At 47.3% G+C, this 13,253-nt stretch overlaps 1 non-coding gene across 1 annotated transcript; it reads right to left on the reverse strand.

Annotated features, from left to right (window-relative positions):
- Nucleotides 1-5,723: 5,723 nt before the first annotated feature.
- On the reverse strand, nucleotides 5,724-5,796 carry TRNAA-AGC (transfer RNA alanine (anticodon AGC)). The gene has a single exon. It is a non-coding gene; the product is annotated as a tRNA-Ala (tRNA).
- Between the last annotated feature and the right edge of the window lie 7,457 nt (nucleotides 5,797-13,253).

A 13,253-nucleotide genomic window follows, 5' to 3' on the forward strand; every position in this document is an offset into this window, starting at 1 on the left:
CTCCTCATTTTATTTTATTGTTAGATTACTTTTCAATTTCTCTCAATTCTTGGAAACTAAAGAGGGCCTAAGAGATTTGCCTATCCAACTCATAGAGCCATAGAGGTGAATGTATATGTGTATACGTGTGTGTGTATACTAGGTTTCGGCAATGGAAACTTAAGCTAATGAAAAGACTTAACATTGATGTTCTCGTAGAAAAAAGCTAGTACAAAATATTGATGGCCTTCGCTCGTTGCCCTGTATGCTAATTTACATGGGCTTTTGCAGGCTCGGGTTGCCAGCATGGGCCCCCATTGATAAGTTACCAGATCTCTTGGGCTGAGTTTCGAATTATACAAGATCCTTTTCCAAAATTTTGTCCCCGTCTCCTTATACCGTTCAATCGAACGAGAAAGTTCCCTAAAAATGTTATAAGAGGTCATCTATACTCTATAGGATAGGAAGTCCCGATGTCCTCTAAATTTGTGTTCATGTTTTCGAAATTTCGAGCGACCGTGGTGCAGAGTACATAGTACTACAGAGCACAGACACCAGAGCACCGGTTTTGTACCGTCAATGACTTAATGCTACCGTAAAAACGTATAGTAACTCTAGTGATAGATGTTTCAGATCTTCAAAAACATGCTTGGCCACATACTGCTGCGATCTGCTGATGCACCCAAACATTTCTGTCTGAAGAGTCAGCAGTTTAACAATTGTTTCAGTGTAGACTACATGCATGATGACGAGGTGACATTTCTCCTTTTAATAACTAGCTGAACGTCCTCGATCTCTTGCGTCTGCATGGGACATGACCTGAATTTGAGTTTTGCTCTGAACTTTGTTTCATGTTTCAGAAGTACGTGGGGTGTCCAAATGCCAAAAATTCGACCATGGAAATGCATTTGCCACTGATTTCTACGTACATTTCAAGTGAGCAGATTGTCCCCTTCTGTTTAGGAGACTTTTAACCATTGCTGCCCGGGCTGCGGTGCCTGCGTGACAAGAATTTCAACAAAAAGAAAACGAAAAAAAAACATCCCTTCTTCGCTGCAAGTTAACTGCTTCAGGTTACTATCATTGGCCCCCATCAAGAATCGGCCCATCTCAAGTCTACTTTTCAGATGACGAGTCCAAAAGGCAGAGGCTCGTCGACTCCGGTCCTCCCAGACCGCGGACAGAGATTCAAAAAGTGATGCTGCTCAGATAGTAGTACGAGTACTCCTAGGCATTAGGACATGCGCATCCAGACAGGAGCGCAACTGTCAGTACTACATGCAGCTTGCATTTCAATAATGCCGAGTTGGCTTGGCTGGTTGTGAAAGAGAGAGCGAGAGAGCAGCGGGTCCCGAGCTTTATCCTGATTCCTGAAGCAACAACAGCTGTCCCTAGGCGACAGAGAGCCCCTCCGGATCTTAGGGCCAGTTCCCCTCAAAAAAACGCTAAATTTTTCAAGATTTCCCATCACATCAAATCTGTGGACAAGCATTAAATGTAAATAAAAAATAAAACTAATTACACGAGACGAAATCCACGAGACGAATCTTTTAAGCCTAATTAGGCTATGATCGGACACGAATTGCCAAATAACAACGAAAATGCTACAGTATCGTTTTGTCAAAATTTTTGCCATCTAAACTGGGCCTTGCTTTGCTTGCTGCAGTATTGCGTGCATGCCGATGCCGGCCGTCGTTTTCCGTTCTCTGCTCCTACGGCTACGGTCCAATGGGATGGGGGCAAAAACTGAAAACGAACTTGGAACAAGCGTACGATCTCCTCTGAAGTCCGAACCTGCACTCAAGAAGAGGGACGGTTTCTGAACTTAAAAGTCGCATCTATCAGTCTAGCAGTATGTCGTGCTCGCAAGCGTGTATTGGCCGCACCAAAAGGGGAAATCGAAGGACATGCTACTAGCTCAGAGGTGGCCATTACAGCTAGCAAGCTAATGTTAAGCACTACTAGTAGCTTAGCTGCGAGTGGAGTGAGTGCACATTCCTTGTGCCTAAATGAAATGTCTGGTGGCGGCGACTCGCCGACTGGTAGTCACTCCTACTGTTGCGAATTCAATCGACAGCTCGGCTTCTTTTCTCAGATGAGACGCCATGCCCATGCGGGCCACCGTCAAAGTGAGCTCGGCCGGACCCGGACGGATCGCTAATAAGATAACCACCTCACATGGCGGGCCGGGGAAACATTGCATTATTCTTGAAGGGCTCATAGTTTTTTTTTTCTTTTTCCTTCTTTCCTTCAGTAAGTAGACTGCTCTCATGCATTGCATTACAATTTGCACTGGCATCAGTTACTAGCTACTATAGCGTAACGGTGAAGTATATAGCGTAACGGTGAAGCATTTGCACTGGCATCAGTTCGTTTGCATTGTTCACAGCTCGCGGACACAGGGGACGAACGACACTACTTGCATGGAATGCAAATGCCCCCGGCCGCTCGGCGCTCGCGAGCCCGTGCGTGCAGGCAGGATAAGGCGGCGAATTGATGATGAAGGGATCCTTCCTTCAATTCGTTCGCCGAGCGAAGCCGGATATGGGGCCGTCAGTGCCGCTCGATTGCTGAGTGAGATCGCGGCATGGGGTCAGCAGTGCCGCCACTGTTGGCTGTCGCTGGTGCACGCACGTGTCCATGGCCAGTACCGTAACCTGCCGGACGTTGGTGAGGGATCGGAGGGGCGGCATGCATGTGCGCCTGTGCCTGTACACACGGGTGGTCCGATCAGCGGCACGATGCATCGCTGTAACCAATCAATTCAGCAGCGTCTACTGCATCGTCCGCCCGAACTACTCCATCCTTTCTGAAGGAAGCGTGAACCTCACTTTTGGACGAGTGGATGGCCCTGTTCGCTTGTGTTGCAATTCATATTTTTAGCTTATTTTTTCAACTGGAATAGTATTTTTCCCTCACAATAAATTAGCCGGAACAGGGTTTCGGCTTGTTTTTTCAGCGAAGCGAAAGGGGCCGATATCATTTCAAATCTAACAAGATTTATAAAGAACAATGTCAACTTAGCTGTGTTCATTTCATAACTTCAATAGCAAACCATAGCAACATACACTACCGGATACAGGATCTTTGCCGAGTGCCAGGAGCACTCGGCGAAGCCCCAAAAACACTCGGCAAAGGGCAAACAACACTCGGTAAATGTTTTGACGGCAAATGCTAGTTTGCCGAGTGTTTTTTGTCGCGCACTCGGCAAAGACGTTGCCGAGTATTTGCCGAGTGCCAAAAAAAACACTCGGCAAACAATTTTTTAGAAAAAAAAAAACAAGCCGCCGTCTTCTCCTCGCCGCGCCGCCACCACGCCGCACCACCACGCTGGGGCCGGATCCGGCCTCCCCGTGCGCCACCGTCGCCGGATCCTCCCGCGCCGGGGCCGAATTTGGTGGAGGCAGTGGAGGAGCGCCGCCGGGAAAGGGAGAGGCAGAGGGAGCGTCGCCATGCCGAGAGAGGAAAGGGGGAGGGCGCCATCGCCGGAAAAGGGAGGGGGAGGGCGTCGTTGCGCTGGGAGAGGGAGAAGGCAGGGCGCCGTCGCACCGGGAGAAGGAGGGGGCAGGGCGCCGCTGCGCCGGAACAGGGAGGGAGGAGGGCGCCGCCGCGCCGGGAGAGGAGGGCCGCGCGCTAGATCCGTCCGCCCGCGCCGGGGCCGGATTTAGCCTCCCCGTGCACCACCGTCGCCGGATCCGCCCGTGCCGGGGCTGGATTTGGTGGAGGTGGTGGAGGAGGGAGGGAGGTGCGCCGCCGCGTAGGGAAAGGCAGGGGGAGCGCCGCCATGCCGAGAGAGGAAGGGGGGAGGGCGCCACCGCCGCGCAGGGAGAGGCAGGGGGAGCGCCGCCATGCCGAAAGAGGAAGGGGGAGGGTGCCACCGCGCGAGAAAGAGAGGTGGAGGGTGCCGCCGCGCTGGGAGAGGGAGAGGGAGGACGGGAGGGAGGGGGCGGCCGCGGGAGAAGAAGGAGGGGGAGGGGAGGGGCGCGCGCCGACGAGGGAGGAGGGAGAAGGGGAGGGAGGGAGGGGGACATGCTGAGAGAGGGAGGGGAGGGGCGCGCTGGTGACGGAAAGGGAGGAGGGGAAGGAGGGAGGGGGCGGCCGTGGGAGAAGAAGAAGGGGGAAGGGAGGGGCGCACACCGTTGAATTAAATATGATTTTTTCCTTTGCTGAGTGTCCAGATCTGGGCACTCGGCAAAGGTTTTTTTTTCATTTTTTTTCTTCTCCTTCTTTCCCAAAAAAAATATTTTTATTTCTTTTCCGAGTGTCATAGATCTGGGTACTCGGTAAAGTTTTTTTTTCATTTTTTTCTTCTCCTTCTTTTTCAGAAAAAAAGATTTTATTTCTTTGCCGAGTGTCCTAGATCTGGGCACTCGGCAAAGTTTTTTTTATTTTTTTTTCTTCTCCTTCTTTCTCAGAAAAAAGATTTTATTTATTCGCCGAGTGCAAAAAAGAAAACACTCGGCAAACCTCATGTTTGCCGAGTGTTTTTTTTACACTCGACAAACCACCTGTTTGCTGAGTGTTTTTAGCGCAGCACTCGGCAAAAAACTTATTCGTCGAGTGTCCGATGAAATACACTCGGCAAATATAAAAACACTCGACAAATTTGACGTTTCCGGTAGTGATATATGTAGACCGACCATTTCCGCTTCAAAATAGCGTAGAATAAGGAATACAGAACATGGAGACATAAAAGGAGCTAGCAGATGGTAGATTTGCAGCCTGTTCGTTTCGGCTGGACTGACTTATAAGCCATGGCTGAAAGTACTGCTGGCTGGTTTGATGTGAGAGAAAAATATTGTTCGCTGGTTGATAAGTCGAATACAGGCTGCCGAACAGGCTGTTGATTTATTAGCTAAACGGAGGAGGGCCATGACTCCATGAGCTATCAAAACAAACAAATTAGCTTTTATTCATATGATGAGAGATTAGTCTAGAATTCCTCGGCAACAACAATAAGGGCTACTTTGGAAGCCGAGATCCCCGCCGGGTTCCCGACGATTTCCCGGGGTGAGGAACCCGCGGGGCGATCTCTCCCGCGCCAATTTTGCGCGACGTTTGGAAGCTCGCGAGACACGGGATCTCAGCCCCCTTCCCTGCGTTTTCCACGGGGGACAAAACCACGAGACAATAGGCCAGGAGCGCTTCCCCGCCACCTGTTCCCACGAGCCGCGACTCCGCCTCCAACGGGCGCACCGTTTGGACGCGGCAGTTGACGCGCAGCTCGCCAGCACGCGCTTCTGCAGCTCGCTGCCCTGCGCGGCTGCGCTCCACCACACCTGCCCAGCCATAGCTCGCCCGTCCACTGCTGCTCGATCCATCGCCGGCCGCCCCGCTGGTAGTGAACGAGGGAGAGAAGCGCCGCCAGATTAGGCTCCATCTTTGATACATGTGATTTCTGCCTTCTTCTTCCCAAACAACGACAGGGAATTGAAACCCTGGTGGGTAGGTCTGCCCAGGGAAATGCATTGCCATCAAAATCTGTGCCAGGTGCTTTCCTTCCCTGGGTTAGTTCCCTTCATTTCCAAAGTAGCCCTAAAAGAAATAGAGAATGGTGACCTCGGAATTGGAGGGGGGAAAATAGTGCAAAGTATATACCTTTTTTTCAAAAAAAAAAAAACACGTCATGCAGGGGAAAAAAAGGTATCGACGACCAAAATGGTAAAACCAGAAAGAAGGTCACGTGCGGGGAAGAATCAAAATGGAAAAAGGAATAAACTCAAAAAAATCAAAATGGAAAAATCTGGAGATGCGGGGTATCGATCCCCGTACCTCTCGCATGCTAAGCGAGCGCTCTACCATCTGAGCTACATCCCCATTTTGTTCAGAGGTTTCTTCTACTACTATAAATATGTTTTATTTATTCCCCTTCCCAATGCTACCGGGCATATATTAATTGGTGGCCGGTGGGGTGACTTGCCTTGCCTCACCCTTGGCGTTTGCATGCACGCTGGCACTGGACAGATCGATGGGGGCACTGTTCGATGGAAGCCTCACGTCCGCATCAGCTAGCGTCTCTTTCCAACCAAGACATGGGCACACCAAACACACCCAGGCGACGGATCGGATCGAATTCGACGCACGACAACACGAGTCTGGATCGCCCCCCCCTGCGTGCAGGTGCAGGCCCAGACCAGAGGAGATCGACGCGGACGGATCAATGGATGCGCCGAAACGTGTACCCATCGAATCCCCATCTATCTATAATAGTAATAGTACCATGGAGGAGCTGGATCGAAGAAGGACCGCTCGCACGAGAGCCAGCTGATGGGGGGAAGAGTATGCATGGCAGATCAAAGCAGGCAATTCGGCTGGCTAAAACTGGCTGAAAAACGTTGTTCTGGCTGAATTGTTGCGAGAGAAAAACACTGTTCCGGTTGAAAAATAAACAAGTCGAACAAGCTAATTTCTGGATAAGCCAAACGAGACCATAGGTGGCAAGCTAGCTAGGGCGTCTAGCAGCTCGCTTGTCCGGCCGGCTGGCCTCGTAACTTGAATAGGGTCCACGTCCGCGGTCTACCCCATGCATGCATCGATCACCGGCTTCATGTGACTATGTGAGAGCTTGTACTTGTGCCCTTGTGCATCGAGCAGATCGATCTCAACTCTCGTGCCCCTCCCCTGGCCGTTTCTCGCCTTTGAAGAAGTCTGCACATCAGTTCTCTCTCTTGGGCGCCCCTGCTGGTGCGGTGGTGCCCCTGCCGCCTGCCGGCACCCGGCAGCAAGCATCAGCCGATCAGCGAGCCCTACGCGGTTTAGGTCGCGCGGGCCCGCAAGCCTTGGTACCAGCGGCCCAGCGCACCCGCTACAGATCAACAGAATCCGGGCCCCACGCCGGGCCGGACCAAGATCACCGCGCGGGCCGGCCCCGTGTGTCCGGACGCGTGCGCGGGTCCCGTGCCTCGCGTCTCGGCGGCAGTCTCGAGTGGGACCGGCACGGGCTCCCAGTCCCTTCGGGTCTGCGGGCCCCCACCCATGTCATGTGCGTGGCGCGCCGGGTGAATGCGGATGGGCGCTGCTGCACCTGCACGGCCGGACACGCATCATGCACCCGCGCCGCGGGAGTCCACACCGGATGTGGTGGCCCCTGCGCCTTTTTTAACCTGTACACGTGGCCAGATGAACCCTCCTTCAGCATAAAGCGCCACACACACGATCATGCTAACTAAACAATCATTAACTCGGGGGTTCTTTTCCTGGTGCACCAATCATCTTTTCAAGCAAGCAGACAGAATAGTGTGGACGGTTGCATCCTAATAATCCAATGCATGATTGATTGATCCCAGCGACACCGGATAAAACGTTTCCACCCACCAGAACAAGGTCATTGGTCCTTTTCTTTTTCTTGAGAAACAAGGCAACGACTTCCTTCGCCCTATTATTCCCTGACGTGGATTATTGGAACGGGTGCAAGAACCTAGACTTAGCTTACCGTAAAGAGAATTGGGATAGAATATTCTTTAATTTTCGGCGGGCATGCATATATAACAGCATAAACACACTGCCAATGACACATTTAGGTGCCATACATATTCCTAGGTACTTATATCATGTAACTGATCATCGTTTCCATGAATCATCAACAATCAGTCCCAGCCCTTTTCCTCCTACTAATTATTAGCATAACCTCACTGGTCGGTTTGCTTGATTAGGACATCTTAAACAATCATTTTATTAGACTTTGATTAGAGAACTCCTGACCCAGGAACTAGGTGGTTTCTTTGTTCATTAATTCCGAGAATTTTAGGACAAGTCTATCATGTGGCACGATATTATTTGTTTTCCTAGATTCCCTCCGTATAAAAAAAACATAAAGAAATTTGAAGATTTTAGGACAAATTAAGCACTAATGAAAAGGTCCGTCATTATTTCCTTAAACAACGGTCCTGATTGGTGAAACAAGTGACCAGAACATCTTAAACAATCATTTTAGTAGACTTTGATTAGAGAACTCCTTACCCAGAAACTAGATGGTTTCTTTGTTCATTAAATCCAAGAATTTTAGGACAAGTCTATCATGTGGCACGATATTATTTTTTCCCTAGATTCCCTCCATATAAAAAAAACATAAAGAAATTTGAAGATTTTAGGACAAATTAAGCACTAATGAAAAAGGTCCGCCATTATTTCCTTAAACAACTGTCCTAATTGGTGCAACAAGTGACCAGAACATCTTCTTGTTTGCCAGCTCTTGATTGGGTAATTGGACTTAATTTCTTATATTCGGGACAAATTTAAGGCCTATTTGGAGCCCAACAGAATTATACGTTGGGTTATAATAATCTAGATTATGGATTCTAACAATAATGTAGAATGTTTGGATCTTATAGTGCATAAGAGTAGCAACTCCAAGAGACTCTATGTATCTTTCCTAATTGTTATGAATAAATACTTTCATGAAGAAACACGATCCAACAGCTTCTTTGATTGGTTATTCAAATATAGCAATCATCTGTTCCATATTTCTCGCTAGTCAAAGATAGATGACAAGAATTGTTGGGATATATGGGCTTGGCCCAATAAGAATTTCTGAAGTTCCTAAGAAAATCTCAAAAGCCCATTCATGTGAAGCAAGAGAGAGGAGTGGGAATCCTTTATTACCACGTTGCTTGGGGGAAGTGGAGGTAGTCATGCTTAAATATGGAAGTTCTCTCCACTTTCTCAAGTTTAGTGTGAGGAGGAGAAAGGAATCCCTCGCTCGCCTCGCCAGGTGGGGTGAAGGGCGCAACTCTTCATCAAACTATAATCCATGTGATCCAATCTATTGTTGTCGTTTGCGCTCAAGATATATAGAAGCTATTGGAGATTGAAAAGATATAGAAGACGATTTTTATGTAAAAAGGAGGATAAGGTGGAGATGAAAGTTGATGTTTTTAGCGCCCATAATCTCCAATTAGCTAGTGTTAGGTGGATTACATGATTATTGTAATAATATGGTGTTATAGTAATTTATTTACCCTATATTCTAGTAGCATGTTTGAATGATCATTAAATTATTTTAACTACCACGAATGGAGTACCCATTACTTTCTTTTTTAAGAAAAAAAAAATATCTGCCACTTTGTCGGGTCCCCATGATGAACAGGACTTCTGGAAGCCTTCTTAATTTGTGGATTTGTGATCCAACGTTATCAACAGGGTTCGAAGTTCTGGATTGCAAAACGATCAACCAAAAAGAAAATTCTCTAAACAAAAGCCCTTCATCATAGGGAGCTCATGAGAGTTCATGACCTCACGTCCTCACATGCCGAACACCGTACCACCGAACAGTATACAACCTGTTGGTTTGTCTGTGGCTCGTCGTAAACGATCATAAATTTTTAGTCGGAATAGTATTTTTCTTTCACATAAACCAGCCAGCAGTAGTTCTTTACGAACCAACAACGATACGAACCAGCCAACCGAATAGGCACATGCACAGGGCTGGTTAGTTACTTCTAGCATGTGCCGTGCCCCCGCTACTAAAAAAGCGAACGCTACTGCACTAGGAGTATTTTTAACTCTGCACGCACGGTACTGAAAGGTAGGGGTCAACATGACAAATATTCGCCATTTGGCAGGTGCCGGGAGGTTAATTAAAACTATGATGAGGGCGCGCGAGGTGCTTTTGAGCGAAATATACAACATTTCTTTTCAGATCGATAACGATCTGACCAAACCACACCGTCTATATATTTATATTATTATCCTTACTAATTTTCATTTTTTTTGTTGCGTGTAGAGGACAAGATTAATTAATGCCGGAATTGTCCCCTTGCTTGTTAACGTTTGTTTATTTATCTTGTGCGGTTAGGATCTTTAATTTGCAAGTGACGTCTGACGACGTAGCAAAAACACGAAAGTGCTCCGCTTAAATGGTAGTAAGGTCCTTTTTGCATGCTCATGCCTGTGATCTCTGCACACAGTGGTCCTAACTCCTGAACCACCGGTCCGTTCGGCTAGGATTATTCTATCGTAAGCGATCCTAAATTTTCAGTCGGAACAATATTTTTCTTTAACACCAACCCAGTTAACAGTACTTCTTCACGATTCAGCAACGAATAAACCCAGCCAAACGAATAAGCTGCACGTACTCCTACATACTAGGCCCAGCGCCCCAGGAATTTGGTCAGGATAAACACCGTACAGCTTGCTGGCTTGCTGCCAAGGTAACGAATAGTATACCCGTAGGCGTAGCGTAGACCGAGTCATTATTTTTAGAGTTTTTTGCCTTATTCAGATTGTAAATTTTTGCAATCCGGACACTGTAGTACGTTTCGTTTGTATTTAACAAACTTTGTCTGATCATGGACTAACTAGGCTCAAAAAATTCGTCTCGTGATTTCCAACCAAACTGTGCAATTAGTTATTTTTTTTTACCTACATTTAATGCTCCATGCATGTGTCCAAAATTAATGTGATGGAGAGAGCGAAAAAATTTAGAACTTTGAGGTAATCTAAACCAGGCCTTTATTTCTTATATGAAGCCGTGTTGGCTTTTGACGACACATCCAAGTTTTTCTGACCAAATGAACATCATGCGTGCAAATTATGGTTATTGAGATCGACAAGAAGCAAGCGCAAGTGAGAAGCTATCTTCCAACAATTATGACAGCGGAGAGTGGACCATTTCGAAACCTCAACCAATCCTAACTGCACAAGCCAACCTACAAGTGTGAATCGAAGTGTATAACGCAACACCTATTTTCAATTATTCATGCATCCTCACCATGACAAGCTGGCCATTTGTTGCACATTTCAGGGAACACCTAACGTTCTTCGGCATCACGAAATTAAATGCTGTAGGGTCTTTAGTGTGCGGTAAATAGCTGTATCATTTTTGCAGGTGTCGGCTAATTCAACCATGATAACTTCCTACCGAATTCGGCACGTGTGTCCATCCAACTGGGAACTGATTACACATTGTTTTATAGAAAAGTGTATATACATTTTCCCCCTACATGATAAGAAATGAAAGGGGAAAGCCATAAAACACTTGATCTGAGTGTTCCTTAACCTCTCAATGGTTTATTTTTGGCGCCTTATATTTGTGTGTCTAGATTCAGACTCAGTGACACCCTAGCCGTGTTTGAGACTTCGGATCATTCAACACATGTTATTTTGTTAACACCTATAAGGCTACAAAGTCATTATTGTGCTTCCTCCCTTCTATAGTGTTAATATAGTCATTTTTTTAAAGTTAACGGGGAGAGTTTCCCCACCTAGTATTTTGTTTCAGAAAACTGCAGATCAAGCCATGAAGCTTTGAGGAGCGTTACACGATAAGAGGAACACACACCAATGCCTAAGACCAGAGACATCACTCTCGGATCCCTAGCGTTTTCACCAGATTACAAGATCGTCACAAACTTTAGTTACTACACGACGGCATGATGAGGGCTCACTCGTGAAGAATTTCGCCCGCCGTTCCTAGCATCTTAGATTCCCCAAAGGATGGTGAGCAAGATAACGTTCATAGTGTTAATATAGTCATGGTTAACACTGTTTAATAATAAACTTTATCATTGGAAAAACTAAAATGACCTAAAATTTATTAACTTAAAACAGAGGGATTAGCGAATTAAAACCACACACGTCTCAAAGCTGTAAGGGCTACAAAAGAAATTCAAGTTTTATTACGAAAATCCATAAACACGGATGCTTCGGTTAAATGGTTCCAATGAAAAAAAAAATCAACAAACGGGACAACTGAAATCAGCACGGGGTTGAGCTAATAAGTGATTAACAAACCAGAGGAAAGCATCTTTATTTGTCTGGCTCATCTGCCGCTCTCCACATCAAACACGAACCGCCCTTTTTTTTTTTTTTGAAAGTAGCCCAAATTTGAATGGCCCGCAGCCGCAAGCAACCCCACCGGCCACCGCCCAGGCGGCCACCGCCGTGCCCGTGCTGCTGTCAAGTGGCACACGGGTACCGGACCGGACGACTCCTCCCGAGCCGCACATTGCGACCAGCCGGCTCTCCAGTCCCAATCCCAAATCCCAACCGAAGGAAAAAGAAAACTGTGGCTTCCCGTCGCTCCTCCGATGGCCATCCAGCGGCTGCGATTCAAAACAGGCGCGAGACGTGGGACCCCTACCCAGTCAGAGAACAGAGGTCGGTATATTTGTAATTCCGCCACGGAGCAGTACTCCATCGCATCAGGCCTCCGAAATCCTGGAGAGGTACAAGCGCTATTGGCGTGGGTTTCGGAGCATGAGAATTTACACTCCTGCCCTCAATGCCAGTGGCTGCTGCTCAAAAAGCACGGGCTGGCGCGTCATTTCGCCGCAGCCGTTAACCGTGTCACGTGCTTTAGCACAGTACTACCGCTCCTATTTGTCCCTCAAAAAAAAAAAAAAACTACCGCTCCTATTTGTGCTGGTGGGCCCACGTGACATTGGAACAACAGTGCGTGCGTAGAGTTGCGTCGGGGACCGTAAGGCTCCGTTTAGCGGGGTTTCTCCACCGGCTTCAGGAGCCGTTTGGAGCCGTTTTCTACCAAACGGGGTAAAGTAAAATAGCTTCACTTGTGAAGCCCCTAAAAACATGCTCTCACAGTGATTTGGGATGGGATGGAGCCAAAAAAGTGGCTTCTTCCGGCTCCTACTCTAGACCCCTAAAAACATGCTCTCACAGGGAAGCCATTTTGCCAAACGGTTTACCAAAACCGCTTCAGCTCCACCGGTGGAACTGTTCGTGGAGCTGAAGCCAAAAAAATAGCTTCACTAGTGAAGTGAAGCCCTGCCAAACGGGGCCTAAATTCCTCTACCTGATGTTGTGCGTAATGACGAATAAGCCCTTTAGCTGCTCTGGTAATTGCAGTACCTGATTGGGTGTGGTTAAGCAACGAGCATATAGTTCTTGGCACCTCTCTTTCTAGTCAGGACCAACCTACGACCCATGGCATGTGAGTGCTAAACATAAGTCCTAAGTAACATTTATTGTTTAGAGGAGTTGAGCTTCCTACTCTTTATTTTATTATATCTAATGTTGCCAACAGTACTCAGCCCAAAATTGCATACGTAGTTTATTAAGTGAGCAATCTTGATTTCAAATAACCGGTGTCTTGGCACTGTTCCATTGACGAGCATTGTAAGTCCTCTATCTATCCACATGGAAATGAGAATGTATAATACTGAAATGCAAGGGGTTATATCCTGTGGAAGAACTTTTTCGTTGTGAATCTGCTAACATGAACTTACGTTGTAAGCCCACTCAGTCTCAGACTCGGTGTATTCTGCAAAGGTCCACCAAATGACAACATCTCGCAAATTCTGCAGACTCCCAGGGCT

This window comes from Miscanthus floridulus, chromosome 1, assembly GCF_019320115.1.
Source record: "Miscanthus floridulus cultivar M001 chromosome 1, ASM1932011v1, whole genome shotgun sequence".
In the NCBI taxonomy this organism is placed as follows: Eukaryota; Viridiplantae; Streptophyta; class Magnoliopsida; order Poales; family Poaceae; genus Miscanthus; species Miscanthus floridulus.